Consider the following 12,427-nt stretch of genomic DNA (forward strand, 5'->3'; position numbering starts at 1 on the left):
TCAGTTGGATACAAGTTGCAGAGTTTATCCAAGAGAGTTCATAAATGGACTTAATATTCTGTTGAAGCTTCTCATATTTTCAACTTTAAAGGGCAGATCTGATATGCAGAGTTGTCTAGCCAATCTCAACTTATTGACTTGTTTGGTTTGTACTTTTGGCGTATTGTGTGGAAATATTGAATCCGGCTCATTCTGGTGGATAAGCTTCCATTGCTGGTGCACAGGCAATCGACTGCTCTGAAGCATGATACTTCTAATGGCTCATGGACCCAGAAATTGTGTTAAACATGAAGTTGGCTGCAGATGAGTCTTGAATTTATGCTGATCCCACTGCAGTGCTCTGCCCAACCTTGACATTGTTTGTTCACTGCATGTAAACCCCCACTTGCAGTTTAGATTTCATGTTCAGAAGTTTTCAGAAGGGAAGGCAGCTTTTCTGCATTGCTCATCTATGCCTTGATTCTGCTTTAGAGGAGCAAAGCATGAGGTGATGCTCTGTTGAAGGTACTTTTTGCAATTCTCTTTTCGATGGAATGATCTAGGAAGGATGCAGATTATTGGAACATAGCTCGGCTCTGAATCTTGATTATCATTTGACTGTCAAATAAGTCTAGAGCTGAGCAACTTCTTTTCCCGATGCTACCATGTTTGACCTTGTACCCTAGGTTCCGAATATATGAAATGGTTTCCTGTGTTGAATTTTGAGGATACAGATCTATTTGTCTGCATTGATTTACATCAGTAGCAGGTTCTGACATCGTGTCTATTGTATTTTCTTGTTACTTCGTTTCATTGTGCTTACCGAAAGTTGATAGCATCCTGAATAATGTATTTGTGGCTCAGCAAAATGCCCTTCGTCTAAACGGAATCTATTGTAAATTCATTTTGTTGGTGGTTGCTTAAAAAGGGCTGGAATAGTTCAAGGCAATCAGACTTTGATAAAGGATAGGTATTCAATTTTTTTTCTCTCGATGACTTCTGAGTTGTAGGTGTGGAATCATAAAGTTATAGACTTGGAAAAAACAACGTTCTTTTATTTTTTAAATAAGCAGTTACATTAACATCTAAAAGGTTGCATCCCGCAGGCATTGAAATTTAGTTAAATAGTTTTATCTGGGATCTTCTAAATTTGGTCAATGAGTCTGATTGATTGTAAATTTAAATTTAGTTAAATAGTTTTATCTGGGATCTTCTAAATTTGGTCAATGAGTCTGATTGATTGTAAATTTAAATTGATGGCTTTTAAAAGTGCACTAGAAGCCCTTTAATGTTTGATTCATGCTTTTGATTGCATTGGTCATTAGTTGCCTTTATGCATTTCTTTCCCCTCTTCATAGATATGGGTGGCTTTCTCCTACCTTAATCTTTGCTAAATTATGGAGATCATTATGCCTATATGGTTCTTTAATTTTCCGCTCACAAATATTTTCAAAGCTTTGTTTGATTATTAATGACATGTGTATATCGTGTTAATACAGAAAAGGCAGGATGCATGCACAATGACCACGAGCGTTAGAAAAATACTATCATAACTCAAAGTGGGCTGGCCAGCACTAAAACATCCAAATTCAGAAAGCCGCAAAAAGCAATTTCCGAAGTAACCAAAATTACCAAAGGTCCAAATGCCATGGAGCAGGCATCCTGATGATAAACACTAGGAAACAAAGATACCAAAACAAATTATTTGACATCTACATCCATTTTCAAGACAACCTACATAGTTTTGTCATATAGTCCATTGTTAATACATATCATATATTATATTTTTATAAACCAGCATGAGATCTATGTTTATCAAGCATTGAGAGGATCAAATCTTTGAAGGTGCAAACCTTTCCTCAAGTCTTGCACTCAAAAATAAGTTTACACCTTTGATGGATTTGATCTCTCTTGGCACTTTAATAGATCTGGGGTTACAGATAGATCTATGCTAGTGCTATTGAATGTTTGAGCTCAATGCAGGACAACATTTAGTAAGCTTACATTGTGTAGACATTTGGTTTTCAAGATTGGTAGGGGAAGAATCGTCAACAAAATTGTGGTTAACTAACTGGCCAACATTTGGTTTAGGCAAAGAGTTGCCTTTGATAAGCCTTGCTTTAACTTTATGGCACATGAAATATCCCAAAGCCTCAACAACCAAAACATGTAAGGTTGAGTATCGTGGACAACTTTGCATTGCTTTAACTTTATGGCACATGAAATATCCCAAAGCCTCAACAACCAAAACATGTAAGGTTGAGTATCGTGGACAACTTTGCATTGATGCAATAGACTAGACTCATTTCCTTCGAGTTCTATTCGTTGACGGATTGACAACCCATGGATTCAGAAAAGGTCTTTACACTTCTAATAAAAATAGAACCAAAACGCAAAGCTTGTAACATCACCATGATAAAGGGCCACTTGACATGATTGTAGAGCATCTTAAAAATCAATCTTAATGAAGAGAACATCTAGGCTTGACGAACTCCATACCTTGCACAACCATGCCGTCTAAAATATAGCGGTGATCGGTGAAATATGCCTCCTATGATCTATCTTGTCTAAAATATATGGCCATCAATGGACCCTTTCTTGTGTGACCTAACAGTCTTGGGGAGAATGCACTTGAGACGAAGGGATAGGGTTTTGGCCCCAATCTTATATTAAGATTATAAAGCCTTGTTCAATGGTTAGATTGAATAGTGTTTCTTGAGAACTTCTCTATAGACTTGTCATAAGGAAGGATTATAAAGCCTTGTTCAATGGTTAGATTGAATAGTGTTTCTTGAGAACTTCTCTATAGACTTGTCATAAGGAAGGCTTGACGAACTCCTAAGTGGTGATCTGAAGTTCGTAAGGAAAGCTGTTGAGGCCATGAGACTTTCCATTAGGAATCTTGCACAATGTGATGGTTAAGTCATCCAAGGAAAGATCTCAATATCAATGTAGAGTAGAGTTTGTAGATGGTTGGGTAAGGCATGAGAGATGAATAATTAGTTGAGAACCAAAGAGTTGAATTTGAAGGTTAGAGTGACTGATTGTAATAATGGTGTTATTTTAATAAGAAGTAAGAAGTAATGATGCCATTTTCTTATTTTTTGGTGTGGAGAAAGGTTATTGAATAGTTGCAATTCAGTGCTTTGTGAATAAACTAATATATATTCATCTTAATTTTGGATGTAGCAAATGCCTTAAGGTGCATATTTTAGAGTGCAAAATTTGTAAAAAAAGTTTCCACCCCCAGAGATTTGAACCCTGTTTGAGTTTGTTATAGATCCGTGGTTAAGATGGATCTATGCTGGTTTTATACACACACACCATTGGATCTATATTGGTTTTATATCTTTGTTTAAATTACATTTTTGTTAATGCATAAATGAATTAACGCTTTGAAAATATTCTTGGACACTAGGAACGTATAGAATACACACCTTAAACTTGCAATCCCAATAAACTTTTGCTGGATTTGAAACAAATTTGACATAACAGTATATTGAAAAAGAAGACCAAAATGTATAAGTGAAACTACTTGAAATATTTTAACTATAAGAATTCTTCAACATGCACACACAACCACATATAATTGAAATATTTTACTTAATTTAGGCATTGAAATATCTTATTTATGAACTACATTTTGCACATTGAAATGGTTTTTTTGGTTCCTAGCATATTTATGACCCACATTGAATTTTATTTTCTTATTAATAATATTTTTTAAATGCCACATCTTAATTTTATATTAAGAATTGAATAAATTATACACCTCTTATTAAGAAGTATGGATTCTTTTTACTTTCAATTACTTTTTCTCTATATGTATTGTATGGAAATATTAAAAAAAATATGTAATTACCTCCTTCCTTATTCAAAAGTGAAAACATAATATTTTTTATTTTAACTATATATTTCTTTAAGGCTAATATAAAATTATGTTATTTCATATGACATTTAAATATTTTATTTATGGCTAAGAGTGAGTGAAATGTTTTTACCACTTATCCTTTGTAATGCCTTGTAATATTAACAATGATCCAAGCGAAAGTGGGTTTATTAATCTTTTATAATATTTTTAATTAAAACTAACTCAACATGTGTTCATTTTTGTTTTTCATTATAGTTGACATTGTTTTCTATATATATATTTAAAGTGATATATGTCAACTCGACATTGATTATATATATAAAGTGATATGTGTCAACTCGACATTGATTACCGATAGAATCACACATCACCCTTATACTGGGTTGTAGAATGTAGAATAGATGTGTTTATTTTGTGTGATTAGTGTTAAAGGGGTATGTAATATAAATTTTTATTTTTAAGAATAAAGTTTTACAAAGGCTATAATTTTTATGCCAAAGTTTAACCATCTATAATAATATTTTTTTGTAAGTTTATATATATATAAAGTGCCCCAAATATATTTTGAAGATGTATTCTTACACCAATTTTTTTTGGGAGGATATACAAATAATTTAAATTAATATATTTTATAGTTTTTTTTTCTTGATGATAATGAAGATATTTTAAAGTAAAGATGAAAGTGTATTTTAAATATGTATTTTTAATAATTTAAATTTATATTTTTTTGGGTTTCATGATAACAAAAGTGGAGATATTTAATATTTTTCCAAACCATTGAGTTTTTTTCACCACATATGTATGTTATTTATTATTATTTTTAAAATTTGTCTTTATCCTTTTAATATATATATATATATATTTAGATTTTCACATTTAAAACCTTTTAAAACAGATTTATCCATAATGATATTTAAAATGAATGTTTTGTTTTTTAAGATTCACAATGTTAAAAACAAAGGTTAGGTATTGGTATTTCATGCTTGGGGGAGATTGACTCACTCTATGCAATAAGATGCATAAGTGTTAACATATGATATTAATGTTGTGGTTTGTAATAGTCATTAATATAGTATGACTTGATTGTATCGGCATGGATTTTGTTAGGCATTGTTAATTTCAATTTAGTGTGATGATCAAAGTGCCATTCAACTTATTTATCATTTGACATACCATTTAAAGACCAAACACATCAAGGTTTATTAATATTATATTTGGTAGAGGATTAAAAATCAAATCATTCATCTAGAGTATTGTCATATTAAAGACTAGATTACATACATCTTCATTGGATCACTAACAAATACCAAATTTGCTAAAGTTTTTATTCTACTTATGATTAATGGGGTTTTCATTTTTGAGGTATAGTTGTGGTAAAATGAGTTTTCATTCATGAGGGATAATTGTGATTTCAATTTCTTACTCCCAAGTCAATCTTAAAGAAAGATTTTGGTGGTAGTATGTAATATTGATTCAAAGGTCCCTTATGTATATATAATCTCACTCCACCCTTGCACACTTCAATAAATAATAGGGCTATTGGTATTATGCTAACCTTGGTGGAGCAACTTGAAATTTTTAGATGGAAGGTAGATTGAGTACTCGTGTGCATAGGCCACTAGTAAACCCTAAAGGACCTAATGACATTTAGCCCCAGGTACCTATATATTACATTAGCAAATGATGCAAAAGTACATTCTTCATATACACGTCAATGTGTCTTTTCTGGTGGATCTGCTTAGACCCATCTGTGCTAAAAAATGAAAAGACTTACAAAACTGTCTTGTAGAAAGGATTGATACATATGTGTTAATTTTAGATAACAATGGTATGTTCTATGCTTAGCACAATTTACTACAATGTTCCTTTAGCAGCCCAATTGTTGGAAATACTGGGAGTGGGGTGAACCAATTTTTCTTTTCAATTGTTATTTTTACCAGTTAGAACATTTATATTCAGAACACAAGATGGACAACAAGAATAAATGCTTTTATTAATATAATCTTTGCAATAAAATAGATACAATATATAAATGATTCCAATCTGTTGCCAAGCACCAACTTGGACTTTTGTGAGGCTCCAACCTCCAGAGCGCCAACTCTGTTTTGTCAAGGCACCAACCTTGGACTCAGGAGCACCAACTCCTAAGACACCAATTCCCAGGGCACTAATCCTTCCAGTTTTGAGGCACCAACTTCAAGGGCTCCAACCCTCTGCTGCAAACTGTTTGGATTTGATTTGTCAAGGCACCAACCTTGGATATAGGAGCACCGACTCCAAGGACACCAGTCCTTCCAACTTTTGAGGCACCAACCCTAAGGGCTCCGACCCAATCTTGTCAAGGCATGTTTGATAGTAATGTTCTGCTCTTAGAACTCTTCTTTACTGAGTTCTTTCTGTTTACAGCTTCACTGTAGTTTCCATGCTACAACATCAATGGCAACCCTTCTTCTTATGAAGGAGTCTTTACAACTCTTCATACTGTCCACACAGAGTCTACAATAGCCATCATGATATCTGATAATGTCTCCACACAACTTTAGTGAGTCTACTATTCGCTGCACTAAGCTTTGCACAAGAACTAACTTTCTGTTCAAGCATCTGTTCTAACTGTCACAGTAAATGCTTCAGCATGACTACTTCTCTGCTAGCTACTTCTCCCTTCAAACAATGTCAGATAAAACTTTATTTATTACATCACATAATTGTTCTTCAGACTGCATTGTGTACTTGATTAATTCATCATAGGTCCGAGTCTTTCATAGGGTAACATGATCAACATAGATGCTCGTCCTTCGAATGCCTCCTGTCCTGTTGGATCTTCAACCCTTTTCTGTTTTGCTGGACCTATGGCTGCCTTTGTTTCTTCCAGTTTTTCAACAACTTTAAACTTTCGCTGTTCTCTGTTATTATATGGCTGATGCGTCTGACCTTTTGGCTTCCTCCTTGCTCGCTTGAGCTTCCGCTTCCTCAATGCTCGTTCGACCTTTTGGATTCCCTCCTCGATCGTTGTAGTTTCCTCTGCGCTCGCTTGCTTCTTCGGCTTCTCGATCCTTTGGTCGCTTTAGCTTCCTATGCCTATTCAAATTAACCAATGCTTCACAGGACACGTTCAAGAGGAAGAGGGGCCGAATTACAATAGAAATGATGCTTATTAAAAAAATATCAGAGAGGTCCTTTTTTCTTTTCAAGTTCACGAGTCGTGAACTGTTATTTCTTTGTAATATAGATGCCCGAGATCAATTCCAAAAATGAAGCGTTTCAACATCTCTCTCTCTCTCTCTATATATATATATATATGACTTTTTCCTATCACCAAGGGACATGTTCATAGGGAGGAGGCCGACTTGTATATGAAAAATATATATGTCGAAGAATATTTTATTCACAGAATTATTGCTTCACGAGCACCATATAAGCAAGGCTATAACCATATAGAGGTCCCACATGCCACGTCATCCTTTTATCGCAATCGTCGCTTTCGGAGGTTCACACATAACATAGCTGATTGCCAATCGTTGATTCCCTTGCTGGACGCAATATTATATAAACTGCGTTTGATGAGTCCATCGGATCCATACCTCTATCACAATCGACAGATTATAGCGTCATCCCTTTAGGACTTGCGATTGCTGCAGATGCGATATGATATTAAGCAGCAGTTGATATACCCTTCGGGTCCGTGTGTATATATCACAATCGCAGTTTATAGTGCCATCCCTTTATAATTTGCAATACACAACTTCCGACACGGCGGACGCAATATAGCATTAGGATGGGTTATAATAGGACCATCGGGTCTGCAACATATATCGCAATCGACGCTTTCAATGTGGCAAGGCCTTAAACACTTGCGATATGGCAGATGCGATATAGTATTAAATCATATTACAATATTGCAGCGGGTCCGCATACATTAGTGCAATCGGAGGTTTCGGGGGTGACACTTAATAGAACCCGCCGATATGATTTCTCCGATATTATATACTGCTCTGCCTCCGATAGTGTATATTGCTCTGCTCCTTTAACTCTGTTTATATATTGCTCTACTGTTTCCTTTCTATAGGTTCTATGTGGCTCCTTTAATTCTTCCTCTCGGTTCTTCTTGGGCATGTATTACATGCGATGCTCCTCCGATGTGGCTCTTACTCTTGGCATATGCGATACTTCCGATAGTTCTTCCTTTGGCTTCTGATAGCTCTACTCCTCCGACACTTCTGATATAGCTCTTATGCTCCTCCGCTACGTGTTCGTCTTTGTTTCTTAGTTCTTACCTTTTTCCGTTGTGTTCCTCTTTGATTTTTGCGTTGAACTTCTTCCTCTGGATTTTCTTTGACTGCTCCTGTTCTGAGCTTTCAATGAGCTCTTCCAATGGTTTCCAATGTCTTTCCAATGGCTTCGCTGATGGATTTGCTCCTGTTTCTTCGTGGATCTGCTCTGCTTCCCCTTGGCTTCATATCATCATCTAGTATATAGAATATTGCCATATTGACATCAATCACAACCTAGGTCAACAATCTCCCCCTTTGTTATTGATGGAAATATTCTTCTTCTCTCCCCCTTTGACATCAATGGCAAAGGAGTGCTCTAGGACTCCCCCTATCAAACTGCTTCTGTTCTTTATGAATGGTAGATCTTCATGGGTCTGTTACTCCCCCTGTCATAGTGCTCTTCTTTTTACTCAAGATAGAAGGATTGATACTTTATCATCAATTAGCACATTATCCCCTCTTCATGTCTCAGAACTACTTTATCATGGTTTCTACAATGCTTAAAGATGCTCTACTTCAATGCTTTCAATCAGATTGCAAATAACCACACACCAAGTGTCTAAGTCCAGGTTTTTATGCTTCAATCCATATTCTGTTGTCTCCACAGTCAGAATTGAGAGGCCTTCATAGTCCGAATCAAGAGAAAATGCCACTGAAATTGTCTTTTCTTGTTATCTTTCTACATATCCGAGTTCCTTTGTGTCTCTGTGCTTCTCCTTAAGTCACTGCCATCCAGTGTTCAACATCATTGCATTTGGATGAAATGGTGAGAGGTTGTGCCTCACTGTTGCTATATTTTCTAAGTGACGAGTATCAGCTTAAGTTATATGTGACTGCACAATGTTTTCCTTTCTATGAGCCATCTTTTCCTTGTGTTCTTGTACATATCTCTGCAAGTTATTTCTGCTAGCAGATTTAGATATCCAGTCTGTGACTGTCCTTTAAATTCATTTTGCTGATTTGCATCTTCTTGCAATGCTTTAGTTTTGTTATATGCTGCCAACTGCTCTTACTTCAAACTCCATTCCAGATGTATCTATTTTTTTGAAGGTTGCCTCTATTTGTGTCCATAATTTACCTGTTCTCACATTAAATTCCTGAGTCAAGACATAAACTTCTGTGATAATAGCACCATAGTTGTTTGCCCTATTTCTTTAGTATTAGATGACATTCTCTGTTGTTCCAAGTTCTACTACACATCTTCAACACCAGTGCAAAGAATATTTAAGAGATCAAGTTCTTCAATGGAGTGCTCATGAGAAATGATCTTTATCAATGAATGATTGTTAATATAGCTCAACAAGGATTTCATAAGGACCCTTTCACTAATAGCTTCTATAATAATGATCAAGAATCACAGGCTCCCCCTTAGACTATATGCATCATCTCTTTTGGTAGAGTCTTCCCATCAAATGCTTAGATTGTCAAAATTCAGGCCAATAACATGTGTTGTTGGCTGGAGAGTTCAAGGGACTTTCGGATTGTATTTGCTTCCTTCTCCATACTTGTGTAACTTTCTTCTTTTGCATGGTTCTAGCTTGAGTAAGAGCCCAAGTTAAGTTACAATCACATGCCATATGACCAATGTTATGACACTTGAAGCATTCTACATTGTTCATAAATAAGAATTCATGATTTCTTCCTGCAAAATTGTTCCTTGGAGATTTTTGGGGACCATAATATCTATCTTTATGATATGGTTGGGGACCATAACATCTATCTTTATGATATGATTTACAATATTTTTCCATGTGACCAAAGTTTGTACAAGAATAACAATAACCAAGAAATAAACTTTGGTCCCTAGGAGATGGAGATTTCCTTGATGTACTTTGAAGTCTTTCTGTCTTGAGTTCCTTTGATGATAATCATTGCTTCTAGCATCCTTGAAATTATCTACATTTCTTCTTGGAGCAAGATTTATTCCATTGTTGCCTTGATTTTTCTCCTTGCCTTTGCTAGAACTGGGAGCATCACCATTCCTTTCTGGCTTCTTCACATCCCTTTTTTTGAAGCATTATCATTCTTGTTTGAGGATTCACTTGCATACTCGAGACTTGATTTATCAAATGGACATCTTTGATGGCTGAGCATGTCATCCAAGGCTTGAGATCTCTTCAAGGTTTTTTTCATCCCTTCAACCTTTTTCCTAAGGAAGACAATCTCTTCTTCCAATCTTTCACACTCATTATTCTTCTTAGCAAGTTGTTTCTTAGTTTCTTCCTTCATACGAGTAGCTTCATTTGCTTCTATTTTAAAGGAGATGATATCTGACTTCATTGTGAATATTTCTTCATTTTCCTTTGCTAGACCGCTCTCCATTTCTTCCTTGATCCTTGTAGCTTTACATGTTTCGGCCTTGAGAAGTTTGATGTTAGATTTTAATTTGAAGATTTTTTCATCCTTTGCTTTTAGTTGACATATCATGGTGTTTCTTTCCTTTTCTGCATCATCAACCTGTCCTTCTATGATTTCCAATGCTTCCATTGTCTTCTCAGCTCCTTGTGCTTGTTTCCTTGCTTCTTGTAGTTGAGATTTGAGAGAAGAGACCTCTACCTTGTACTGACCAATATCTTCTTCAAGTTTGTTCAAGCTCTTGTGCCTTTTTTCAAGTTGACTTGACAAGGTATCTTCCTGTTTCTTTGCTTTATCCAATTGATTTGTCATGGATATGACTTCATGTTGATTTCTTTTGATTTGATGAAATTCCTTCTTAAGCTTGACAAGCTCTTCATCCCTTTCCTGTATTTGAAGATGGACAAGGTCAACTTTCTTCCTTGTTTAGTCTTGGTCACCAGCTAGTGCTTTCTTCTTAAGTTCCTTGTTTTCCTTTTTCAAATTGATAATCTCTTCCATAGCAGCTGTAAGTTGAGCGAGGAGATTTTCTACAAAATCTTTTTCATTCTCTTCATCTTCTAGATCTTCTTTAGCCTTGATGTCATCATTCTCATTTTAAGCTTCTATGATGGGTTCTGGATTTTCTTCTTGATTTCCATCATCTTCTTGACTGATGGTCATGGTCAATGCTCCTTTTGAGTGAAGGTCATGAATTTTGTCCCATAAACCCTTTGCTGATGTGTATTTTCCTAAATTGTTCTTTATAGAATTAGGTAGCCCATTCAAGATTGCCTTCATTGCTTTTTCATTGTACTCCTTGGATTCTCCATCCATCATGCTATCAACAATTACTGATTTCCAGATTTCAATGCCTTGAGTCTTTAAGAAATTCCTCATTCTTGCTTCCCATATATTAAAGTTCCCATTGAACCATGGAGCCTCCTCAAATTGATTGTCTTCTATTTTAGTGGTAGAGGGAGACACATCCTTAGGAGGATTGGAGACTTTCTTCCTTGACTTCACCATTTGTGTTCTAAAGATCAACCTTCAAGCTGTTAGGCTTTGAATGAAGGTACTGGCTCTGATACCAATTGTTGGAAACACTGGGGGGGGGGGTGAATCAATATTTCTTTTCAATTGTTATAAAATAGATACAATATATAAATGATTCCAATCTGTTGCCAAGAACCAACTTGGACTTTTGTAAGGCTCCAACCTCGAGAGCACAAACTCTGTTTTGTCAAGGCACCAACCTTGGACTCAGGAGCACCAACTCCCAGGACACCAATCCTTCCAGTTTTGAGGCACCAATTTCAAGGGCTCCAACCCTCTGCTGCAAACTGTCTGGATATGATTTGTCAAGGTACCAACCTTGGTTATAGGAGAACCAACTCCAAGGACACCAATCCTTCCAACTTCTGAGGCACCAACCCCAAGGGCTCCGACCCAATCTTGTCAAGGCATGTTTGATAATAATGTTATGCTCTCATAACTCTTCTTTACTGAGTTTTGTCTGTTTACAATTTCACTGTAGTATCCATGCTAAAACATTAATGGCAACCAATCTTCTTATGAAGGAGTCTTTACAACTCTTCATACTGTACACACAGAGTCTGCAATAGCCATCATGATCTCTGATAATGTCTCCACACATCTTTAGTGAGTCTACTTTTAGCTACAATAAGCTCTGCACAAGAACCAACTTTCTGTTCAAGCATCTGTTCTAACTGTCACAGTAAATGCTTCAGCATGACTGCTTCTTTGCTGGCTACTTCTCCCTTCAAACAATGTCAGATAAAACTTTATTTATTACATCACATAATTTTTCTTTAGACTGCATTGTGTACCTGATTAATTCATCACAGGTCTGAATCTTTTACAGGGTAACACGATCAACAAAGATGCTCGTCCTTCGAATGCCTCTTGTCTTGTTGGACCTTCAGCCCTTTTCTATTTTGCTGGGCTTACA

General features: G+C 35.8%; 1 protein-coding gene across 2 annotated transcripts in view; it reads left to right on the forward strand.

Annotated features, from left to right (window-relative positions):
- Window positions 1–972, forward strand: part of LOC149242005 (U-box domain-containing protein 4-like) — a 56,775-nt gene extending 55,803 nt beyond the window's left edge. Inside the window, exon 6 of one of the 2 annotated variants that reach the window (XR_016246611.1) lies at window positions 5–972. The gene's annotated coding sequence lies outside the window, so the exon portion shown is untranslated. The remainder of the gene's footprint in view (window positions 1–4) is intronic. The other variant, XR_016246612.1, reaches the window with a different exon arrangement.
- Window positions 973–12,427: the final 11,455 nt, after the last annotated feature.

Source organism: Pinus tabuliformis, chromosome 8 (genome assembly GCF_031772625.1).
Source record: "Pinus tabuliformis cultivar Carrire ecotype Pingquan chromosome 8, CPIR1, whole genome shotgun sequence".
In the NCBI taxonomy this organism is placed as follows: domain Eukaryota; kingdom Viridiplantae; phylum Streptophyta; class Pinopsida; order Pinales; family Pinaceae; genus Pinus; species Pinus tabuliformis.